Source organism: Balaenoptera borealis (genome assembly GCF_965194805.1).
Source record: "Balaenoptera borealis genome assembly, chromosome: 5".
Taxonomy (NCBI): Eukaryota; Metazoa; Chordata; class Mammalia; order Artiodactyla; family Balaenopteridae; genus Balaenoptera; species Balaenoptera borealis.
In genome coordinates, this window is record NC_138862.1 from 63,546,940 (window position 1) to 63,571,176 (window position 24,237).

The 24,237-nt window shown below is 37.3% G+C and overlaps 1 pseudogene across 1 annotated transcript in view; it reads left to right on the plus strand.

Moving 5' to 3' along the window:
* Positions 1–23,075, plus strand: part of LOC309630047 (non-histone chromosomal protein HMG-14 pseudogene) — a 39,856-nt pseudogene extending 16,781 nt beyond the window's left edge. Inside the window, exon 1 of the transcript in view lies at positions 1–23,075. This exon is cut by the window's left edge and continues 16,781 nt beyond it. The product of the transcript in view is annotated as a non-histone chromosomal protein HMG-14 pseudogene (transcript).
* The last annotated feature ends 1,162 nt before the right edge of the window (positions 23,076–24,237 follow it).

Below are 24,237 nucleotides of genomic sequence, written 5' to 3' on the forward strand. Positions count from 1 at the left end.
TATTTTGTTGACCTCATCATCCCCTTAAGGCGGCCTAAGCTGGAAATCAACAAAATCAGGGGGAAATAAAATATTTTTGCTTTAAATTCCTAGGCATCTATAAAAGTCATAACATTTTAAGGTTAATCAGAGCTATACCTACCACCGCTTTCCTACATACAACCCAGATCTATTAGAATAGTTGTACTGTTTGCCTACTATTTCACCAAAACGAAACAACCCAGCCCTCAGTGGAGCTGTCAGGATCCTTATTTTCCAGTGGCCAGAACCTGGGTCTGTCTCATTATGGCCATTCATGATGCAGCTTCCTTGAGTCTTGACAGACAGATCAGACCAAGCCCCCTTAGGGTCTTTTGTTGCCAAAGTCTGGGGTCTCAGCCACGTGAAGAGTGATGTTATACCACCTGCTGATCTATTACAAGATTGAGGGAGATTGTGTATAGCCAGCCCAGCTTGCAAATGCCTTAGTAAAAGGTCACTGGTCTTAGAGGTATTGTTTTGATGTTCTACTTGGCATGCTCACGAACCTTAACTTCTGCTCTCTGACCAACTACAAGGGAATAGATATTTGACTGGGTCTGAGAGGCCTAGAGACCTCCACAGAGGTGAGGGCTTTCCATTCTTCTGTGCAACATTGCTGTTTTGATCTCTAGCAGCATCTTTTAAATGGTTATGTGTTTGGGCTGAGAATTCATTTTGAGTTCATTGTAAAGACAAGAAGACTTCACCTTAGAGAAAAGAGTGTGACTTTATATCGAACCTAAAAAGGTGCTATAAATCTCCCCAGGCCCCGTGTAGGAGGATTATCTCATATTAACTTTGTCCAGCTCTGAGAGAGAGCCACGCCCAGGGCACAACCTAGGGTCTGGCTGTGCTAGAATCTGGGAATTAGAGACAGTGAATCCACACAGACCCATAATTTAAATCAATGTCAGTTCCATCTGAACACTGTCTTTGAAGAAATTAATCAAATCCTTTCTTTTCTCTCTCTCTCTCTCTTTTTCTTTCTTTTTTTTTTTTTTTTGCTGTGAGATAGGTTGCCAAACAGAAGCAAATGGGTGACGAATTGCTATGTACATCACTGCCCTTTGAAATGAGTTGGCTGTGGCTGGCATTTGCACAATATCCAGAGTGGAAACTCACATACTATCCAACTTGTCAAACCTCTGCCCACTTATATTTTGAGCTCCAGCTTCCTCCAGGTACTGTTTCACCATCCCTGAGTGGGTTCCTGCATCCACTTTTCTGTACCTCTAACAAAAATGCTTTTGCATTGATCCTAATTTCTTAACCATGCCGTGTCCTATCTGTTTAACTTCACTGTTTAGCTACTAGATAGCAAGTAGGATTTATCTTTCATGTCAATAGCAGTTGATAAGTAGTAGCTGCCTGGAACACAGTTTTGGGAAAAATTAGAAGGCTATGTTTGGGCTCACTGTGACTGATTGAAAACACCTGCAGAGGGTACATGGTGGTGAGGTGGTAGCATGTGTGCCACTCTTCGATAATTTCTCATGCAATAATCTAAGACAAATGGACAACAATTGTATATCCTGACAAGTTGTTTGTGTACAAGAATCATTGTATCCCCATAGGCTTCCTGTATAGTAAAGCCATCACCAATAATGGATAATACAGCTGTCATTTACTGAGCAAGACCTATGTGCCAGCCATGATGCTTGGTGGCTTACATGCATTATCTCAAATCTTTCCATCAACTCTACAAAGCAGGCATTGCTATACACATTTTGCAGATGAGAAAACAAGCCTCAGCATACTTGAACAGGTTTCCAAAGCCACGTAAATAAATGAGGACCAGAGGCACAATTCAAACTCTGGCTCATTGTGTGCCAAAATGTAACAATAGCAAGAACAGAAATCCTAAGGATCCATGGATCCCACTGCATCCCTGAAGGAGAGTCTTTCTTTTCTAAGAGATAAGAAGGAGCCAAGTGAAGGATCTTGAGCTCAAAATATGACCTGAGATCCAAAACAGCTGAGAGTTCTATATAAAAATGTTAAATTAATCTTAAGTTAAAATGTTCTCAAAAGTTAGAATTATGATTTATGACCCAGGATGAGATGAGTAAAAATAGGCATTGTTTCCTTTTAATTTTATACTGTGATTCAGAATATTGGTACATACAATGGAGATGATAAATTCCATGAGGCTAAGGGTCCGTATTCTCAATTTTTTCTTCCACCTTGCCACTGTTAAGACTTCCTTAAGATTCTTAAAATTCCTTAAGAATCTCCACAAATGCATGTTACCTAAGTGTGCATTCTCCTTAAACAGAAACAAAGGGAAAAGGAAAAAAATAACACACAGGATTATTAATTCTTTGTAAAATCATGGGGAATAAAGTGGATAATTTATAATCAAGATGACAAAGAAAAGAGCTTCCAAATTCTTTACCATTAAAGGATCCAGGTGTGTGGGTAAGTCCCTATACCATGATAGGGAAGAGCGCCTTAGAAGCTGAATGGCAGCCTTTAAACGTACAGTCTAGTTTAACATTAAGGTGCGGTAGAGAGTTAAGAATTTCTTAATGGTCAGAGCCATAACATTATTTTATTTAATATTCATTAGATGAGAACAAAGAAAAGAACTGAATGCTAAGAGTTAAGTAATTCAAGCAGAAATAGCAATGCTATCCTGCAAGTGGTGGGGACAATGTAATGCCGCATCATCTCATTTTAGTAGCTGAAGTAATTATTTATGTTAAATAACCACAAAGTGATTATTGTCAACATAATGATTAAGGTTTATGGTGCAATGTAGAAGGCCAACCTTGTTATATAAATGGTAAACCTCAATAACTCAGTTTTTTAATGACAGTTTGAGATTTAATCAACGGAGTAGTTGTATTAAATCTGAATTAAGTTCACATTGGAGACACGATAATATCAAGCAGAACATCTCATTCCTTTTTCTAATATTTAGAACAGATCCCATGATCGCATGAATCAATGCAGTTCAGTTCAAGTTCACTGAGAAAACAGTTTTCTACTAGAGACCATGGGTAGTATATCCCCATCAACTTTCACACATGGATCTTGCCAGTAAGTCAGAGATATGTCTTGGAAATTTACTAAAATTCCTCCATACTTTTTAATCAAAATATATTAATATTGCTTTTAGTATTCCCAGGTGTTATTTTGTTACTCTAGGCCAATGCATCTCAAATTTTAGCACCAAAGAATACCTATGACATAAGAGAAGTGCACTGTTCCCCCAGGAATCTGGGTCCACAATACACCAAAACTAACTTTTCTCTAACATATGATATTTTATCTTTAAAATTATTATAAATTTGGCATTCTCTTCCAGGACACATCTTACTTTGACTTTGTTCTTATACCAAGAAGAATATTTTAAATTGCTATCAATGAAAAAAAAAAAAAAACTGTATACTGTTTATCCTTGAATTATGCAAATCTCCAGTTTGAGATGCCCAGCTTCAGATCCTTCATTTAAGTAAAAAAAATAAAAAATAAATATTTACACACTGGGTCAGAATAAACTCACTTTACTAGTTTTCCTGATTTGCCAAATTTGAAAGGTCAATTAATCTTGAAGTTTCTAACAAAGTTTAAAATGTACCTTAGCAGTTTCTACTTCCTCATGGATAGTTCACACCAATGTTTAATAAAAGCTTGCTTGAACTTACTAATATTTTTTGTTTTTATAACTTTGGGGTATCAGTGAGTCTAGACATTTACTCTTCCTACTTGAAGTGGTATCCCTAACATAGGAAAAAAGTTTTCCTGAAAACTGTCAGTTGAATTCTAGTCTTGTAAGATGAACCACCCACAAGAAAAGGATTCCATCGTCACATGAGGTTGGGAAACTAAGCATGCCGCATGTTTCTTGTAGTTTTAAAATAAATACTAGAATATAGAACCCTCTGGGACATCCTATAGTAACTCCCACAATGCTCAATTCTTATTTGCATAAATTAGTTATTAACCATTTGTATAACCAGTGCTTCAGGGAACACACTTTATAAAAAATATACACTTACTGATCTCATTTGCTTATATTACAATCCATCTCAGTGTCCGCCTTTCTAAACTGAAAAAAAATATCTGTTTTCATTTGGCTTGTTTCTTCACTTTTCTGTTAAATTTAGAAGTGCTAAATCACACTAGCTCAATCATGTGTATTTTGTGCTTTGGTAATAAGATCTGCATAGAAGCATTTCTGTTTGGTTTGTTTTAACTTTTCTAATGATGCCCCCCATCCACTTGTCTTTCTTAGCTGTAGAAACACATTAGGTTCATACTATTGACTTATAATTACTTTAAAATTCCTCCTGTTTCAATAGTGGAGGTTGAAAACTCATCATATGGGGCTTCCCTGGTGGCACAGTGGTTAAGAATCACCTGCCAATGCAGGGGACACAGGTTCAAGCCCTGGTCCAGGAAGATCCCACATGCCGCGGAGCGACTAAGCCTGTGCGCCACAACTACTGAGCCTGAGCTCTAGAGCCCACGAGCCACAACTACTGAGCCCACGTGCCACAACTACTGAAGGACGTGTGCCTAGAGCCTGTGCTCTGCAACAAGAGAAGCCACTGCAATGAGAAGCCCGTGTACTGCAACGAAGAGTAGCTCCTGCTCGCCGCAACTAGAGAAAGCCTGCACGCAGCAAGGACCCAACGCAGCCAAAAATAAATAAATAAATAAATAAATAAATAAATAAATAAATTTATTAAAAAAACCCTCATCATGTTTACTATTGTTTTAGATTTATATTTTTTCTTTATATCAATTATCATTGAGTAGACCAGTTTGGTGCCCACCAGCTACTTTTAAGTTCATGCACACATACTTTTGAAACCTTCCTAAAATCTGTATCAGTCAACTTAGAAATTTTCATTCACTCTTTATAATAGCAACTTATTTGGAGATTTTGCATTTGTTCCTATCAAGTTATTGAATCTATCAGTAATCCTTTCATTTCCCTTCCCCAAAGTTGTACCTATTCATTTTATCCCTTATTTCCTGTCTCTCAACTTGCTCCTCTCCAAGATAAAACAGTAAAATAGCAAATAACATTTGGTTAACCTATTACACTTTACAGAGATCTTTAAAGCATATTACCTCATTATGATTCGGACACTGAATACTGAAAGAGCTGCAGGTAAGGAGAATGGGAGGTGGCATAGCCTGGTGGGGAAATTGCACTGGAAAGGAATAGAGACCCAAAGAGAATATCCAAATAAAACAAACTGGAACATGAAATGGAAACCTGAGGGAAATGGAGTGGAAGATGGCAGAGGGCAATGATACATTTCAAAACAAATAGACTCTAAGAGAGTTTATGAAAAAAAAAAATCATAGTGGGAGTGAATGGAATGGAGAGAAGCCTAGGGCAGTTGATTGTTAACCCTCAAATGTAGCAAAGAACAGAAAAATGCAATCTAGTAGTCTAGGGAAGGCTGAAAGAAGAAAGAAAATTGCAACGCGGGAAGTCTCATTTCACAACTCAGCAACAGTTTCATTAATTTCCTATATATTCTGTCTAATAAAAATAATTCAGCATGAACTGGGGATAAATAAATAGTTATAAAATAAATTTCCTGGAAATTATTTACCCAATTCAGGTTTTTTTATGAAGCTGTTTTATTGGGTATGTAGGTGGAGTGGCAAGGAAGGGATACGCAACTCAATGATGTGAGACTTAGGAGACTCTTGTTTGAAATAGGTGCTTCTAGATGGCAATGGTAATGTCGGTGCTATGTGCTATGTTTTCTGAGGACCCAATATATAGTATAAATTCAGTAAATATTCAATATTGAAGAAAATGATGATGAAACCTTGTTTCTCCCTGTAATGTGTTCTATAACCAAGTCAATCTGCCTCATGGTTTCGTTACATGGATTTATAACACACTTAGAATTCCGTACAAGATGAAAGATGCCATAATAGAAGGCATAATGGGAAACAAAAGCATGAGTAGTATGAAGAAGACTGACATCTGGAAACAGCCTGAGGTGGGAGTGGGCGTGGTAGATTTCTAGAGGGCAGAGGAAGCAGGCAAATCCAGCTTTACATAGCACATAAAGTACAACCAGGTGGGGCTCAGTGCTTGCAGAGAATGGTGAATAGGCAGAAGGCAGCTCAAATAATAATGATGACAATGATAACAGCAGCACTAGACATTTTTATCGTGTCTACCCTGTTCCAGGCACTATATCAACCACATATGTGCTCCTACTTAATCCTCATGTCATGCTGTGGTTAAATGCCATTTAAGTAGGTATAATTATTCCCATTTTGCAGATGAGGAATCCGAGAAGTTAAGTAAGTTCCTCACAATTGCACAGCTAGTAAGTAGATTCAACTCCAATTCTGTCTACCAAGTTAAATTCCTTCTCCCTTCCCCACTTAACAACCCATGTCGTGCAATCTCAGTGTGAAGCTCTTTCAGTTCTAAAGGGTTTGGATGAAGTTGAAGTGCAGAAATAATTCTTACTGACAAAAACAGAAAAGAATCCCTAGAAGGACTTTGGATGTTATCTCATGGAAAGGAACATCATTACAGTGTAGTTACCCTTGATTAAGAGGCCCAGATTTGAAATTAGATAAATCTTGCTCAATGCATGCTCTTGATGAAGTCTTCAACTTTCAAACCCTTTGTTCCCACACCTGTAGAATGGAGATAATAATAATAATGGGGATAATTCCACACCTTCAGAAATGGGATAATGAAGAAAGCAAACATACAAGGAAGGCTCAGCACAGTGCCTGACATCTAGTAAATATTCAATACATACGAGTTTTTCCCTTGTTGCTACTCATGCTGCTACTGTTATTAATGTTACCATATCTAGGTTATCTGTGCCACTCCCAAACTTTTCTCCTCCCGTACGCGTATACCTTAAAAAGAAATTTAGAACTAGAGGGGCTAGTGACTTGCAGAGTCACTAGGATGACCTTGTATCACTAGGATACAAAGCTGATCAATTACAAATTCCAGAAGAGTCCTAGACTTCTCTTTTCTGTCTACCTATGTCATCTCATCCAGTCTTGTGGCTTTAATATGCTGATGACTCCTAGATATGAACCTTCATCCTAGACCCTTCCTTTGGAATCCAATCTCATCTATCCAATTTCACATTTGATATCTCCACCTTGATGCCTGATAGGCATCTCAAACTTAATCAATGTCTAAAGTCGACTTCCTAGTCTTCAAACCTTTTCTTACTCCTTCCCATCCAAGTTGATGGCAAATCTATCCTCTTGCCCCTAAGGTCAAACACTGTGCTATCTCCCCCGATTTCTCTCTCTCACACTCCACATTCATTCTGCCATGAGATCCTGTTGGAACACCTTAAGAGACCTCCACACTCTGATTATTTCTCATCACCATATTGCCACCCTGGCTGGGGTCAGCATTTGCTCTGGTCTGTAATATTGCAATAGTCTCCTAACCCGGTTCCCTGCTTCTTTTGTGCCTTTTACTGTATATTCTCCTCATAGCAACCAGAGTGATCATTTAAGCATTTAGGTCAGAGCTTGTCACTTTTCTGTTCAAGACTCCAATGGTCTCACTAAGAGAAAAAGCTCAAGTCTTTAACTGTTCTAGGGGTTCTTTCCATCCAGACTGCTGCTGTCTCTCTGGCTCTGTCACCACCTTACTCAGCCGGCAATGGCCACACCAGCCTCCTCACTGATCTTCACACATATGCTGCCTAAGTTCTTTTGAACCTGATATTTCACCTCCCAAGCATCCAGATGGCTTATTCTTCAAGTCTTTTACTCAACTGTCAGGAAGGGGTCTAAAATATCAGCCAGTGTATCTGAAAATTTTCCCATACCTGATTATTTCTATGTTCTTCCCTTCTGTATGTTTCTTTTTTCCTCATCACTACTAACATACTATATAGTTTATTCGGTTGTTGTTTTGTTTTCTGTCTTGCTTTTCTAAAATGTAAGCTCTTTAAGGGCTTGCTTTTTCTTTGCTTTTATCACTGCTTTTTCTTTTGCATTTACAACAGTGTGTGTTTCAACAATAAATGAGTGAAATAATTTTGACTCCAAGACTTCTTTATCACTCTCTTCAATTCTCTCCATATTTAGTGTTGATACCATTATCTGTATATCTGCCCCCAAAAGAAGTTTGTTATATGTGCATGTACATAAGCACATGTGTATATTAAATTTTAAGGTCTTCATGCCTGGGATTTATTTGTGTCCCATATGTACAGTGCTAAGAATAATTATTCTAAGTGCATATAAATGCTTAATAAAATGCTTATAATTGATGTTGATGAATCAACTACAAGCAAACTTCTTCATTATATGATGTATGTTCCCGTTTGCTGTACGGAAAAATGAATAAGGTACAAACTATAAACACATTTTTCCATTAGTCACTATGAATAAACCTTCACATTTGCCTTCATCTTTCTTCTATCTCCCCTTTTGTTCCACTTGCTTTTTTTTCTTATGAAACGAGTATTTATAGCCAAGGCAGGGCTGAGTAAGATGCAGTGATTATGGCTGATTTTATCACAGCTGTGTTACTTAGCTGCAAGGTGAAGCGCCATGGTAAAATGGATCATGAATCCCTGAAATTGACTATCCATCACCTTTATAATCCTGATGGAAAGGCAGGTCAGATCAGGCCTGACAACTTCCCATGCAAACGACAGCACCAAAGCAATGTTCCTGACTCAATTTGTTTGGAAAAGTAACTGCTGAACAATAAGATGAAGAAAAGGAAGCCACAAGTGAGAAGACTGGGAGTATTGTATAGAGCTTTACCTTAATACGTAGACTGTATGCAAATTATCTGAGTAGTGAAAGTGTAGACAACTCAGGTATTTAAGGCACATATGTTTACAAATGCCTCAGATATTATCAATTAAATCCTACATTTACAATTCTTGCCCTTAACTCAAAATTTCTATAAAATTTTTGAGTTGAATATATCTTTGATGTTTCTAGCTTAACATCCCCCGACATATACAGCAGGAGTCCAATAAATATTTGTTAAATAAATGCATGACTGAAGAAATCAATGGATGGATATTTAATAGCCATCTAGCCATTGCTTTGCCTTTATAGTGATAAGGAGCTCATCACCTCATAAGAAAACCCATTTCATTATTGAAGAGTGTTTTAATTTTTAGCATTTTTTTCTCATAATGAACCCAAATCTTCTTTATTGTAACTTCTGTTAGAAATCATCATGGCTGGGAATCAATAGTTTTGTTTTGATTATCTCTTCTGTATGCCAGCTTACTGAATTTCTTACTTTGGCATTGTCTGGTAGGTTTTAAATTATTTCTGCACTTCATGGGATGTATCCTTCAAAAGTGTGGGAGAAATGCCACTCCGGTAACTCAGGGTCTTATACCTCCTGACTGGAATGGGCTCGAGTGAGGGAGGGCCTCTAATATCTAATATTAGATATTGTGTATGTTCTTTCTTCAGTTCTGTGGTACTACCTTCTTCCTCCCTCTTCAGCTGAGATTCACGAGATGTACTACATTTCTACTTAAATATTTTCCGGGAATTCAGTTCAGCATTGAGTGGCAGGTATGCAATTCAACTCTGAACAGTCTATCTCAAAGAGCACTAATCATTGCATATATATTTCTGAGTTTTTCTGCCGTTCTTTTGGAAATTTGAGGGAGATTAATCCTTATAATCCAAGCTTTGTTTGTTCTTATATGCTGCTCTAAGTTCAAGATACCCCTCTGATGGGAACGCATGTGCTTTTTGAACCAATAAAAATGCTGTAGGGCTCAATCTCATCACATTTGTGAAGTACTTCAAGTTTGGCTCCATTTCTTCACAGGGAAAAATACAGAACTCCATTATGTGACCAGACTGCCAATTACTTAGAGTATAATCTATTCAAATAACGATGAAACAATAAGCCCCATTAGCTCAAACGTACATTTTATTCCTTTCTTCTTCTTCATGAGAAGATGGTTTGGTTGTGTTCTCTATCTATTGTATGTGTGCGCGCGTGCGCACGTGTGCGTCTGTGTGTGCATGTATAAGATTAGCTGTCTTTGCTATTCATTTGTTCCTTGCTAATAAAACCTCTGCATCACTAACAAAGCAGAAAAAAAAAAAAAAGGTAAATAGCACTCCCCAGAAACAATTTGTTTCTTTTTATATGTGCTCTTGTCAAACACCATCTGAGGGACATTTTGCAGAGCAAGGAAGGGGAAAAAGCTGCTAACACAATTAGCTGAGTCAAAAAGAAATAATAATTAGAGTTACAATTCAGTCAAATAGACATTTGACACACACACTGTGGGCCAGTAAGGAAATGGAGCACTGTAGTTAGGGACAGTGCAGGAAAGATGGTATATGAGGGCACACATAGGTGTGGATTGCCCAAAAAAAAACTTTGTACTGATTTCATTAAAGATCATAGGGGAGTTGTCACTCCTGACCCTCACAGCCAACCACTTGGGGTCAAACCAACCCTGCATAACACTCAGTGGAAAGCAATAATTGTTCTTAAAATATTACTGAAACATATTTTTACTGAACAACTACTACATGCAAGCAAATGCACTGAAATGCTAATGACAGTAGGTTAGGACGGCGATGTACTGGAAGAAAATGAATCTGATAAAGTAGCCATGATAGGTATGATAACGAACATTACACAGCTCAAACACGAATTGAGAACTGATGGCAATTCACCATGTTTGGCTGAACACAATTCATAAACTCTCTTGAAAACAACTGAAGCAAAACAGCTTAAACACTGCAGGAGGGTGAAGGGACAATACGGATACACACTCATTATGTCATGTTTCCCTTTAGCCACATTCCCAAAATGGAATCTTTTAATGGCTGGGAGTAAGAGACTAACATTCTATTAAGTCTGAGATGCTGTATTATGGAACCGTTTTTGAAAACTGAAGTGAACTATATACTTCTACCCATGTTTGGAGCCATGACTGAGTTATAATCTCTTAAATTACAGGGTGGAGACCAGTGGTAATGAAAACATGTCACTCCATCTAGGGGTGGGGGGTTTCTCCTTAGTATGAGCTTGGCACTGGAGGATGTCTGTAGTTTTACCAGGATTCGAGAAAGAGTATTCTTTATCTTGTTTCTATTTTACTATGAAGTTCTGTAATTGGAATCCATCCAATTAAGGTTGTGGTCTCCTTCACAGAAGGCACAATATCTTTTTCTCTACAGCTTCCACAGTGTCTGACAACCAACATGGCACTCAAGAGATATGGGTTAACTGAATTCATTTGAGTGAAAATACGTATGGTTCTCACAGCTCTAAACCACACCATTTTCCATAATTTTTTAAAAAAATGCATATTTCATAGAAACCTGTAAAGTGAGTATTATAGTCTCCGCTAAGGCTAAATAAACTGAACATAGGGCAATGGTTTTTAAAAGCATCCAGACAATAGAAGAACCAAACATGTACTCTAGTATTAAATTCTCAACAGGCATCACCAAGAATGATATTCTTGAGCATTTTATCCCTGGAACACTCTCACCCCAAACCTTCTTCCACATCCCTTCTTCCAGGACCTACCTGCCACTTCTATGATAGAAGCCACTGGGCAAGCTGATCAATGCAATAAGTAGTTTGATGCTAAAGTCCCTGCCCTAGAGCTCTATAGCACATGCAATAAGTGGCTTGCTGAACATCTACCTGTACATCATCCTGGCAGATAAAAGCTGGGGGAGAACAAAAGCTATATTCCCTGGGCTCCTTTGCAGCTATTGCTTATTACTTGTATCACCAATCACATGAACACTTGTGAGACTTTGATTGGGAGCTGAGAAACTTTGAAGGGGTAAGGCCTAGGGTATCCATATGTTTGGTAAGGATCCTGGCACAGAAAGCATGGTTTTAGAGCTAATAATTTTAGTGGCAGCTCTCTGATCTCACTACTTCCTGATCAAAGCAGGCAGGGGGTGGTTTTAGTGCTGGCTGCTGTGTTAACAGCTTTCTAATTGGGTGGGTGGCTTTCTGGTTCAGCAGCTTTCTAGATTCTAGATTACTGCAAAGATAGCAGTTCACTTGGTGACCCTGTTCTATGGTGTGATTTTAGAAGTCATTCTCTGGCATTCAGCCTGAAATTTGTTTCTTCAAGGTTCTCAGTGATTCTGAACTATATCTATCTTCTAATAATTTAATTTATGCTTAAAAAAGGTAGACTGGATTATACTTTATGTAAATAATAATACTGATTACAACATATAGTCCATTTTTCTCTATCTGCCTAAGTGAGGGGGGCACTCTGTCTTCTCAAGTATGTCTTTGGAAATCTATTTAAATAAGATGATATTTCCTGCAGTATTCTGTCCTGACTCCAAGTCTCTTCTTTGATAACCACTTTGCTTTTTTTAGAGAATTACAATGGACTCTTCATTTGATATAGCCTCAACATGGGGGCATACAAACCAAGATTATCATGATTGCTGTGATCTCTATTTTTGGAATTTCAGAAATCTACAGCTGATTCAGAGGAGCTACCTTGCCCTCTGCTTAAACTCATTATTGGGAAAATAATATTGTACACAGAGTAGTAATTATTCACGGAAGTTGATCTTCTAAAATGACTGATAGTAAATTCAAACAAGAATATTATGGATTATTCACTCATCCAAAGGGATTTCTGATAATCTTTTAAAAATTTCCCTAAGATAGAGAATCTAGCACCCGCATCTCAGGCTCTAGGGAATCAATGTCTTCAGCACATTCAAGGGAGATTCTCAATAATTTTATCTACTGTTCACGCTGTTCAAGTTCATTTAATGCTTGTTGAACTCCCTGCTTCACTTTTTCTTCAGGGTTATGCTCCTATATAGCTTCGTGCATTCAGTTTGCCCATTTAAGCTTAGCATAGCATTTGTGGAAAGGGCTTGGAAAAGATCACCATCCTGAGATTTCTACCCTTTTCAACCAGATATTCACTGACTTTTGAAATGGTTTCCTCTTTTTTCATGTACCAGTGGAGTATTGACATTTTTGATTCTGACCATCAATAATTGGCACAAGAACAAATCCAGTGCCTGATGCCACTGCCATTTTGGGCTTAAGGAAGCTTAGAATGTTAAAAAAAAACCTCCTTCTCCAGAAGGAAAGGAATTTTTTTTTTCTTTTTTTTTTGTAATTATACTTCCTATGTAGTTTTGTTCCACTTCTACACACCATTCTAACATGCCTGTACCTGTTCTCTACTAACACTTATTATCAGTAAGGATGAGCATAGAAGATGAGAGGTGTTCTTATTCTACTTCATAAAAATACCATTTTCAACAATAATTGGAACCTTTGATATCTACGTCTCATGCCGATATTTTGCTTTACCAGAAGCTATTTGGGCTAGATAAGCTTGGCAAGGTTATTTCATTGACTATAAAACAGATAACTTCTGGAATTAACAGCAATGACAAAAATTTAATATATATAATTGCTCATTAAATACTATTTGAATAACAAAGTGTTGAGTTTCATAATTGCAGAAGCAAAGTCATGTTAAATATTTTGTGGTCTAACCAGATGAAGCTATGGTCCATATACAGAAAATAGGTTTTGTTCATCTCTATAAAGGAATAGATTTTATTTATTGCTAATTGTACTTTCTGAGAAATACTCCAATGCCTCATCCCTTGAAAGCAGCTTACGGAATACATGAAACAGACAAACAGACAAACATCTTTCATCCTAGCTGTCTTAAAATCTCTTGTTATCTGCATGAGATTTCTTGAAGTAGATTTGTCTCCCATAAAATCTTAGGCTGTGAATATCTATTAGATTCGATTCATTTTAATGAACAGTGTGGGTCATTTTTGTCAAGTTTGTTGCATTGGTTAAGGTGAAGGCTAAGTTTCTGTTAATAAATAAATAAATAAATAAATAAATAAATAAATAAATATATCAAAAGCTTAAACAGTGGCTTAAAGAAAACAAAGGTTTCTCAGTTGCTCACAGAACAGCCCTTTGGTCACTAGTCCAGGTGGGCAGCTTTGCTTCTTGCAATCATTCAAAGATTTAAGTTCCTTTCATTTTGTTGCTCTGTTCTTGCTTACCTATCTCTGCATTTTCACTTGTGAGAAGAGAACAGAAAGAACATGGAGGAACACATGGCCAATATCTCATGGCCCAGACTAAGAGACGACACTTATCACTCCCTCTCGTGTTTCACTGGCAAGGACTTAATCACTGAAAGGAAGGATGGGAAATAATAGGCTCCAAAAGAGCCACTGTGTCCACAGCTACAGCTCCATCACCAGAGAGGAAGGGACCCATGGGTTTTAGTGAATTAGCAGTCTCTGCTACATTTGCCAACCTTGTCAATCAGTCAACTGAGTTCAAATGGTTCACCTAAATTAAGGGGAAGAGATTTTTTCCTAACTATACATGAGTCAATGTGGATTTGATCCCTCACTTTCTCCCCACAAATGTGCCCTACTGAGGGATATTTAAAGACATCCCATTCATTCTTCTTACTGACTTTTAAAAAATCTGATAGTCCTTATTTTACTGATTAAGCTTGGAATATAATGTTTAGGGATAAAGTTAGGCTACTGATCATATTTCTACCAACTCCCTACAACTTATATTGGCTCCAGAGAGGGGAAGCTTTGAAGTGAAAATGGGTATCCTTTGGTGTCAACACATCAAAAATCTGCCTGGCCTATGTCATGCTCAACACTGATCTTTTAGCTCCTCAAACCACTTTATAAAGGTTATGAAGGATGTGCTTTATGAATCTCTTATTACAGCATTGCAAAATTTTTAATAACAAAGCAACCATCACAATGCTGTTAAAAATAATTAATAATTCACTGGGTCCCTATTTAACTCACCATGGCTGCCGAACTTCACATAAAGAGATCAGGCTTTGGAGGTGAACCAAGGCATTAATAAGTGTTGCAGGATCACAAAGGTGATTTCCCATTAGCCACATGGTAAATGTTCTGTAAATAGCAGCAGGAACGCTGCAACTCAATGCTGCCTATGCATCAAGTCATTTATGTTAAATGAAGTTATTATTTTGGTTAAATAAATTCCAAACCATTATTATAAACACATTAATTAAGGTAATGGTGTAATGAAACAGGTTTACTGTTAGCTTCACACATATATAGATGGAAGCTGGGACAACTCAGCTCTAATGAAGTCCTCAAAATGACACTTTGAACATTAAAGGGCACTGCACCTGAGATGGAAACGTATTTTCTGTTTGGTCAATGGCACTGTTCAGACCCAGAATTAGTAAACTTTTGCCAAAATAATTTAGCACAATGATTAAGAGAGCACAGGCTTTAAAATGAGAATGGTTTCTTTTTGACTAGAGGTTCTGTTGCTTATATCTGGATGACCCTGAGCAGCCGTACTTAGCTAAACCTTAGCATCAACGTGAGCAAAATGAAGGTATTAACTGCTGTTGTCTTTTTCCCGCTTTTTAAAAATTGAAGTATATTTGACATACGATATTGTATTAGTTGCAAGTGTATAATATAGTGATGCAAAATTTATATACATTATGAATTGACAATCATGTTAAGCTTAGTAACCATCTGTCACCATACAAAGTTACAATATTATTGACTATATTCCCTAAGCTGTACATTACATCCTTATGACTTGTTTATTTTATAACTGGAAGTTTGTCCCTCTTAATCCCCTTCACCTCTTTTGCTCAACACCCCACACCCCTCTGGCGACCACCAGTTTGTTCCCTTCCTCTGTGAGCCTGTTTTGTTTGTTCATTTGTTTTGTTGTTATTTCTTTATATGATTGTTGCAAGAATTAAATTAGAACTTCCATGTCAAGCACTTTGCACGTGTCAGGAGTAGTAAAGGGGTCAATAAACGTTAACATATCATTGCTATTATTTTACTCAAAATATTTATGTTGCCTGCCCACTCATATTGTTAAACATTGGACCTTATGTTTGAAACAGAGAAAGACTGGATTACGTTGTATATAATTGACAAGGATAATACATATTTTTTTCCAATAGGAAACACATTCTAACCATTGGATACTGGAATGCAGTCTTTGAGGAGGGAGATCAAAATAGAGGGCGTAAGGGATGACACATGGGTAAGAATATGGGCTTGAGGAACCAAATTGCTGATCCTAAACTATCAGAGGAGAGAACCTAGAGGATGGTGAGTAGTTCTTCACTTCAAAATGAGAGCTGAGGAAATGAGCTTTAAACTGCAACCGAATGATACATATTGAGAAGAATTTTTTATACCCATCAATAGGTATAATTGGAAGAGGGAAGACAGTTTGGATCATACCTGTTTAGCATGTTTGAAGAAACCATCATTATGAAATGCCTTCGAGAACTGACCTCACTGAAAACTTAAATGAATAAATAAAAGTCATTGAGACTGTTAAAAAATATATATATATTGCCCCTGGGTTTGCTATAAAAGGATCTCAGGGGTTATTACCATCTTATCAAATATTCCATTAAGACTAACAGCCCTAAAAGAGAACTGTCATTTGCCAAAATTTCCTCTGAGCCTTAGGAATCCTTTTTGTCAGTGTGTCATGCCTGGACCAGGATTCAATACAGAGAAGAATGAAGTCAGAACCTGGTTAATATATAATTAGCAATAAAGGAAGTTGGGGCACTTGAATAATACATCACATGGTCACATGAGAAGAATCCCAAGAAAATGGAGAGAACATGGGCTAGAGATAAATCATGTGTAAGTGGTAAGAAGGGAAATTGGATGGCAAGTAGAAAAGAGATGACAGCAAGTAGTAATAATGTCTTCTATTTGTATCTACTCTTTCTTAAAAGTAGTCCCATGTTAATACTCGCAGTATCTGTGAGAGAAGCCAGGAACAAGTATCCAAATCCTTATTTTAGAAAGAAAAAAATTAGGATGATAAAGTGACTTGCACAGGGCTTCTCTAATGAGTCAGGGGCTCAGCTGGGACTTGCTCTCAATCCTGTGCTATAGCCATTAAGAAGCACTGCTGCTGGGTAGTCATAGGGGAAACACAAATACACTCCCCACATGCAAACATACCCATGTTCTTTCTTATCCTCTAATACTGAGATGATAGCAAACTTTAGAGGTTCCTGTTTACTTTATCTCTTTGTATACTGGAGGTCCTACTGTCTCCACAAAATGGAGTAAGTACTGCTCTAAATCTGTGTTGGTATGATCTGAGATAGAAGCACCCATATAATATGAGGCTTCTTAGAAATGTAGAATTTTAGATCCCACCCTAGATCTACTGAATCAGAATCAGCATTGTAGCAAGGTTCCCAGGTGTTTTCTATGCTTTAAATCATTCACAGCCAGTCTTCCTTTGTGTGTACTCTTCAAAGTGCCTCAACTCATGTTTCTCCATTTTACTTTCACGTACATCGACACCAGGCAGGGGAGTAAGGAAACATATTTTGATTTTTTCTTTTTCTGAGATGCAGAAGGCTATGTCAACAAGAGCCTCTCAGTCTAGCATAGCAGAACTCCATGAGAGTCTTCCTACCAATGCTTAGAAAAGTCCAACCCACCATTTCTCCTCCTCCTGGTCCACTGAATTCATATCTCCGAAGTCCCCCTAGCAGCAGAGGCCTTGAAAGGCAGGGCTGAAAGTGAGGGCACACTGGAATTGCTTCCCTACCCCCACCCCCTGCAAGGAGAGCGAACTCCGCAAGTATTCATCTTTTAACAAGGAGGGCAAATGTAGCGATTGCCCAGGTAACAGGTGAGACACCCTAAAAGATACACTTATGGAGTAGATTGAGGAGTGGTCTGGCCTGAGCATTGTGCACTTCCCTCAAAGAAGAGGCTGAGCACAAGCCTGTTATCGCTCAAAAGTCTGGAAAAGATGAGTGGTCTGGACAATATGAATACATAAGAGCAGACCAATGATGTAAATATAAGTTAGATAAATTTGGTTCTTGAGTGATTCTGCTTTCAAGGGTTTAATATCAAATTCGAAACAAGAACATAAGATTTCATACAAAGAAAGCACACTAGATATGAAGAAAGCCACAAATAAAGTGCAATAGAAGTTCAAATATGGCTCATGTTTGAATGAACCCCTTATAAATCTTTCCATAAATTCTCCTATGTGTCTATCTAGCCCATTCTAGTCCGTTATCCCAGACTGAGAAAGTAGTGTTCTCTGAGCTTGAGAACAAACAGATTAAGGAGACAACCCTCATTTGTAATTAAGTTCCTTAATAAAAAAATGTATGGAACAACAGCTATGATTGGGCTTGTGCTTCTATAAATGGATGGGGAGGAAAAAAAATCCATCCTAAAATTAGATAATAACAGTTATGTAGTAGTGTACTTAAAGGTACAATGATAGCGTGCATGCAATACAATGTCTTACTATTGATGGGAATAAAAGAGTGATCAACGGGAGAGAGGGGTTATTTAGAGAAGTGTTCTTTGTTATTACTGTTAAGTCTATCTGAACTCTTACTTCCTATGGGAGGCAGAATAATGGCCTCCCAAAGATGTCCAGGACCTAACCACTAGAACCTATGCATATGCTACTTTACATGGCAAAGGGACTTTGCATGTGATTAAGTTAAAGATCTTGAGCTGGGGAGATTGTTCTGGATTACTTGGGTGTGCCTAATGTAATCATAGGGTTCTTAGTCGTGGAAGAGAGAGAGAGACACAGAAGAGAGAAAGAGAAAGATATTTGACTACAGAAAGATATTTGCAGAGGAGGTCAGAGTGATATCACATGAAGAGGCTTCAACCCGCTACTGCTGGCTTTAAAGATGAAGGAATGAGGCCATAAGCCAGGGAAGGCAAAGACATGGACTCTCCATTACAGGTTCCAGGAAGGAATACAGCCCTGCCAGCATCCTGATTTTAGCCTGGCGAGACCTGAGTCAGATTTCAGACAGACTATATGATAATAAATTCGTGTTTTTTTAAGCCCCTATGTCAGTGGCAACTTGTTACAGCAGTAACAGGAAACTAATACATTTGCTTGGTCTATGGTACCAACAAAGAGAGGGCTCTTTCATCACTTCTTAAGACCTAGGTGTCTATGTTTCACTAAAAAAATAAAAAATAAAAATAAAAAAAGGAGGAGGAGGGGCATTGCAAGTTTACCGATAGATATTGTTCCTGTTTTAACTAAGTGGCATCAAGGACTGTTAAAAAACACACACAAAGAGGACATTTATTTAAAAGAATTCACAGTTAGAAATTTATATCTTTTTGGTCTATGTCCAAAACCCACACAAGTCATCAAAACAATGGTGTCAATATTTGAATAAATGTGAGGATAGGACAACATTTTTGAATATACTAGATGACATAAATTATCCTACTGCTGTAAAATGACTTTCTAGTCACATGGGAGTCACAGCTACTCAAGATGATACCCTGTTTTCTGCTCTGGGAGGCCATGGCCAACCAGTGTATACCATGTCAGATAAAAGCTGGTTTGGATTTATTTGAAATGTAAGACTGTTTTAGAGAGTGGTTAGTCCTTGGGTGCACCTGAAATCCATACCACTCAGCAACTGGGAATAGTGGGGAAAGGTGTACCCAACTCATTGCAGTAGTCCAGAGAGGATTTACAAGCAGGAGCTAATTTGGGGCCAGAGGAAACCTCACAAGGAAATACCAAACTGAAGCAAGTTTCTTAAGCTAATTCTGGTCTGGACTATACTCATCCAAACAGGAATTTTGGATGAAGCCCAGGCAGCAAGAATGACAAATTCAAGACACAGAATTTTATGACAAATCTATTTCTCTTAGTTAATTACACACCAAAGCACTGCCTTCAAACTACCAGCTCCCGCAAAGAAATCAGTAACATTTCTATAAACAGACGGACCCGTCGAATTATATACCACAACACAAGTATTCTGACCCTATTTCAGGCAATTTTTTGATAGAAAAGTAAATTGCCTTTCAGCAAAACCCTAACGATACCTGATCCCAGGATATTTTGTGTAAAGATTCTAGGAAACTCAAGAGTTGTGCTATGACAAAGCTAAACTGTTTGATTGGCGATCCCATCAATGATGTCAAAGACAGTGTTACTTAAAGAAAGAAAACACTGCAAGGAAAGAACAGATTAGAGGTTGAGAGGTGAAATTCCATACAATCTAGAAATGTATAATATTAAATGTCATAAATGGTGGCACAGCCTTCAGATTTTTTATTTGAATAATCTTCGGTCTTACAGCATATTTCCTAGTAACTGGTATATACACAGCAAATTTTTGGATTGGTGATAAAAAACCAACATTTCTCCAGTGATGAATTAAAAAACACTTACTTTCTTTACACCAGAAAAGCTCAATAACAAAAGTGATTCAAATGAGAGAGTATCTGTTTCATCCAGAATGCCTGTAGCCCTCCACAGGGTAAATATCATGTCCCTGAACAACATTCTTGGAAGTCAAAATTCAGAATGTATTGATTCATTTTACAGTAGTCATTTTTTTAAAAAATGAATTTCCATTGCTGGAGTCAACAGCAGTTTATAAACTGGGCTTAAAAAGGCTTATAGAGACTGGTCTTGACCAAGAGAAGGACAGAGAAAGTCTTCATTGAAAAGGCAGAGGCTGCTTCTCCTTGAATATCTTTTAAAATAACTTTGATAATTTTTTCATTCATTTTTCTCCCTTTTCTTGAAATAATTTGTAGTAAATGGTACAGATGAAAGAAATGCTTAAATTCTAAAGAAATATACACAATTTTGTCAAGAATAGTTTTGTAATATTGGAAGACTATAACTTCAAGGATGTGTTTGGAATCAAATTACACTGGTCTCATTGGGAAGTAAATGGTGTTTGTGTGTATGTGCATGTATGTATCAATACTTTGACATCTGCTCCTATTGCCCTCCAAAGATTTGTTAATTGCTCTGATATGCTAGGTAATTCTGCCTAGTTTACATCTTAGTTTCTTTTGTATCATCTTTAGCATCAATACTAAATAATTACTGAGTGAATATTGTATACATTGCAGGATTCTTGCGCTAATCTGGTCAGAAGGCCCAGTTCTAGAGAGTGGATTCTATAATGGAGAAAATGTTATCCTTTCTCAGTTCCATGGTCCATTCCGTTTTGCAACTTATCCCTGAGAAGAACACCAAAAGGCATGTGTGAGCAGGTCTACAAAGCCCTTGATTTCAAAATAGACCAAGCTGCAAATACACTCAGCTTCTTGTAAAAAGTTACAGCTCTGGATAATGGATGCTTTTTGTTTTTTGTTTTTCTTAACATAGGTTGTGTGACATATGATGATATTATTTTGAAATCAGTTAGAACTGGATTTCAATTATAAGTCCACCATGTACTACTAGCTAACTGACATCAGGCTAGACCATAAATTTCTCAGGTACAAAATGGATTTGTTAATACCTCTCTCATCTGTTTATTGGTGGAATTAAAGGAGAGAACACAAGTAGACTGAGAATCACAGTGCCTGAAATTTGGTTGATATTTAATAATATTTTCTACTCCTCCTCCATACCTTCCTTTAGGAAGTACTGTGTCACTGAATAATTATTTCTATAACTTTTCTTCTTCCTAAGTAGGACTAATTTTTATTTGTATTAAAAACACAATATATTAAAAATAATTTTTAATTTTAGTATGATGAGATTTAATAAACAAATACATAGTTCACTGCATGATTTTAATCTGTCTTATATTTCATCCTTATATATCCAAACTAAAGAGTAATAATTATCTTCATTTATGCTCAAGAATATTTCTTATTTTCCTCGATCATTTTTATTGGTTCACAGACAATTCTCTCTGGTTTATACTCCTTTGCTAAATCATATATTTCTTGAAAGGTAGAAACATGAACTACATGAGACATTTAAGGTATAAACTCCGTATTTAATGGAAGTTAAGGAGAACTTTGTTTTTCCTGAAATTTCTACTACTTAGTTAACCAATTTTATCTTCAGGAAAATATTCCTTTAGGTACTTTCCAGTTTTCTGCCTCAATCCTTACTATTGAAATTTACCACAATAAACAAATGGGACCTAATTAAACTTAAAAGCTTTTGCACAGCAAAGGAAACTATAAATAAGATGAAAAGACAGCCATCAAAATGGGAGAAAATATTTGCAAAGGAAGCAACTGACAAAAGATTAATCTCCAAAATATACAAACAGCTCATGCAGCTCAAAATCAAAAAAACAACCCAATCAAAAAATGGGCAAAAGATCTAAATAGACATTTCTCCAGCGAAGATACACAGATGGCCAAGAGGCACATGAAGAGATGCTCAACATGACTAATTATTAGAGAAATGCAAATCAAAACTGCAATGAGGTATCACCTCACACCAGTCAGAATGGCCATCATCAAAAAATCTATAAACAACAAATTCTGGAGAGGGTGTGGAGAAAAGGGAACCCTCTTGCACTGTTGGTGGGAATGTAAATTGATACCACCACTATGGAGAACAGTATGGAGGTTCCTTAAAAAATTAAAATTAGAACTACCATATGACCCAGCAATCCCACTATTGGACATATACCCTGAGAAAACCATAATTCAAAAAGACACATATACCCCAATGTTCACTGCAGCACTATTTACAATAGCCAGGACATGGAAACAACCTAAATGTATATCAACAGATGAATAGATAAAGAAGATGTGGTACATATATACAATGGACTATTACTCAGCCATAAAAAGGAACAAAGTTGGGTCATTTGTAGAGGTGTGGATGGACCTAGAGTCTGTCATTCAGAGTAAAGTAAGTCAGAAAGAGAAAAACAAATACTGTATATTAACACATATATGTGGAATCTAGAAAAATGGTACAGATGAACATATTTGCAGGCAGGAATAGAGATGCAGACATAGAGAATGGACATGTGGACACATGGGAGGGAAGGGGAGGGTGGGATGAATTGGGAGATTAGGATTGACATATATACACTACCATGTGTAAAACAGATAGCTAGTGGGAACTTACTGTATAGCACAGGGAGCTCAGCTTGGTGCTCTGGGATGACCTAGATGGGTGGGATGGAGAGTGTGGGAGGGAGGTCAAAGAGGGAGGAGATACATGTATACATATAGCTGATACACTTCGTTGTACAGCAGAAACTAACACAACATTGTAAAGCAATGACATCATTGAGAGCAATAAAAAAAATAAATTAATAATAATAAAAAAATAAATAAAAATAAATAAATTTTAAAAAAAGAAATTTACCACCATAGAAAAACATGAACTTTGCTCTTTTTTCTTAGACTCTAACTCTTTACTGCTTAGTCTAAACCATGCTTACCTGTTGCTGGTTTTTCCCTTTCCACTGTGCATTGTGGAATTCTTGATCTATTGGGAAAAAATGACTTTATCCTCAATTTTTCCTGAAACAGTCCTTCTATAGGTTCTCTAGGTTTGGCATGAATGAAATTTAGCATCAGGGTTGTTCTGTCCTAGCAATTTGCCTAAGAAGGATCCATAAGCTGACAAAAGCACACAGAAAACAGTTGATAGTGATGGAGAAGAAGTGAGAGATGGTAAATCTGGTGGTGGTGGTAATAGCACAGGTGGAGAGTGGGGAATGGTGGGGGACTGAGTTGGGACTCAAATGTTGATAGTTCAATTATTGAGGGAGAAAGCAATCCAAAGCCCAGGTGTAAAGTTGTAATGGAAGAGGGGAAATGGCACAATAACTCTCTGAACTAGGGTATTTCCACTTTGTAGACGAAGAAGATGGAGAGCAGAAAAACTGAGGAACACATCTAATGTGATACAAGGAGCCAAGCTGGGATGTGAACTAAAAGAGTACTAGGCATTGCAGAAAAAATCAACAGTCTCTAGAGAATCTCATGAACCAGGCACTTCCTACTTTAGTTGACTTTAATTCTGATACTGGAGGCATAAATAGTAGTCTTCCATTCCTGCATATCTTAAAGATATTTTGCTATTCTAAGACTAGCTCTTAGACAATCTGAATGGTGATGTTCCAGGATCATCTATTTAATAAAACCCTCTTCAGTAGCATCTGTTCCTTTTCCCTCAAACTCACAGGATTAGAAGGACATGGTGGTCAGGATGCTTATCACTTGCTATTTACCATCATAACCAATCATTGGCTTGACCAATACTACTATCTTTCCCTCTTCTGAAATTAACCACATTCACTTGTACTAACATGTGGCTGTGAAAATGAGCTGTTTTGATTTTCTGCTGCAGAAAGCAGAATTGACCAATAGTTCTAGCTGTTACCCTCTGGAAATACCACGTTTATACCAAGGCCACACTTT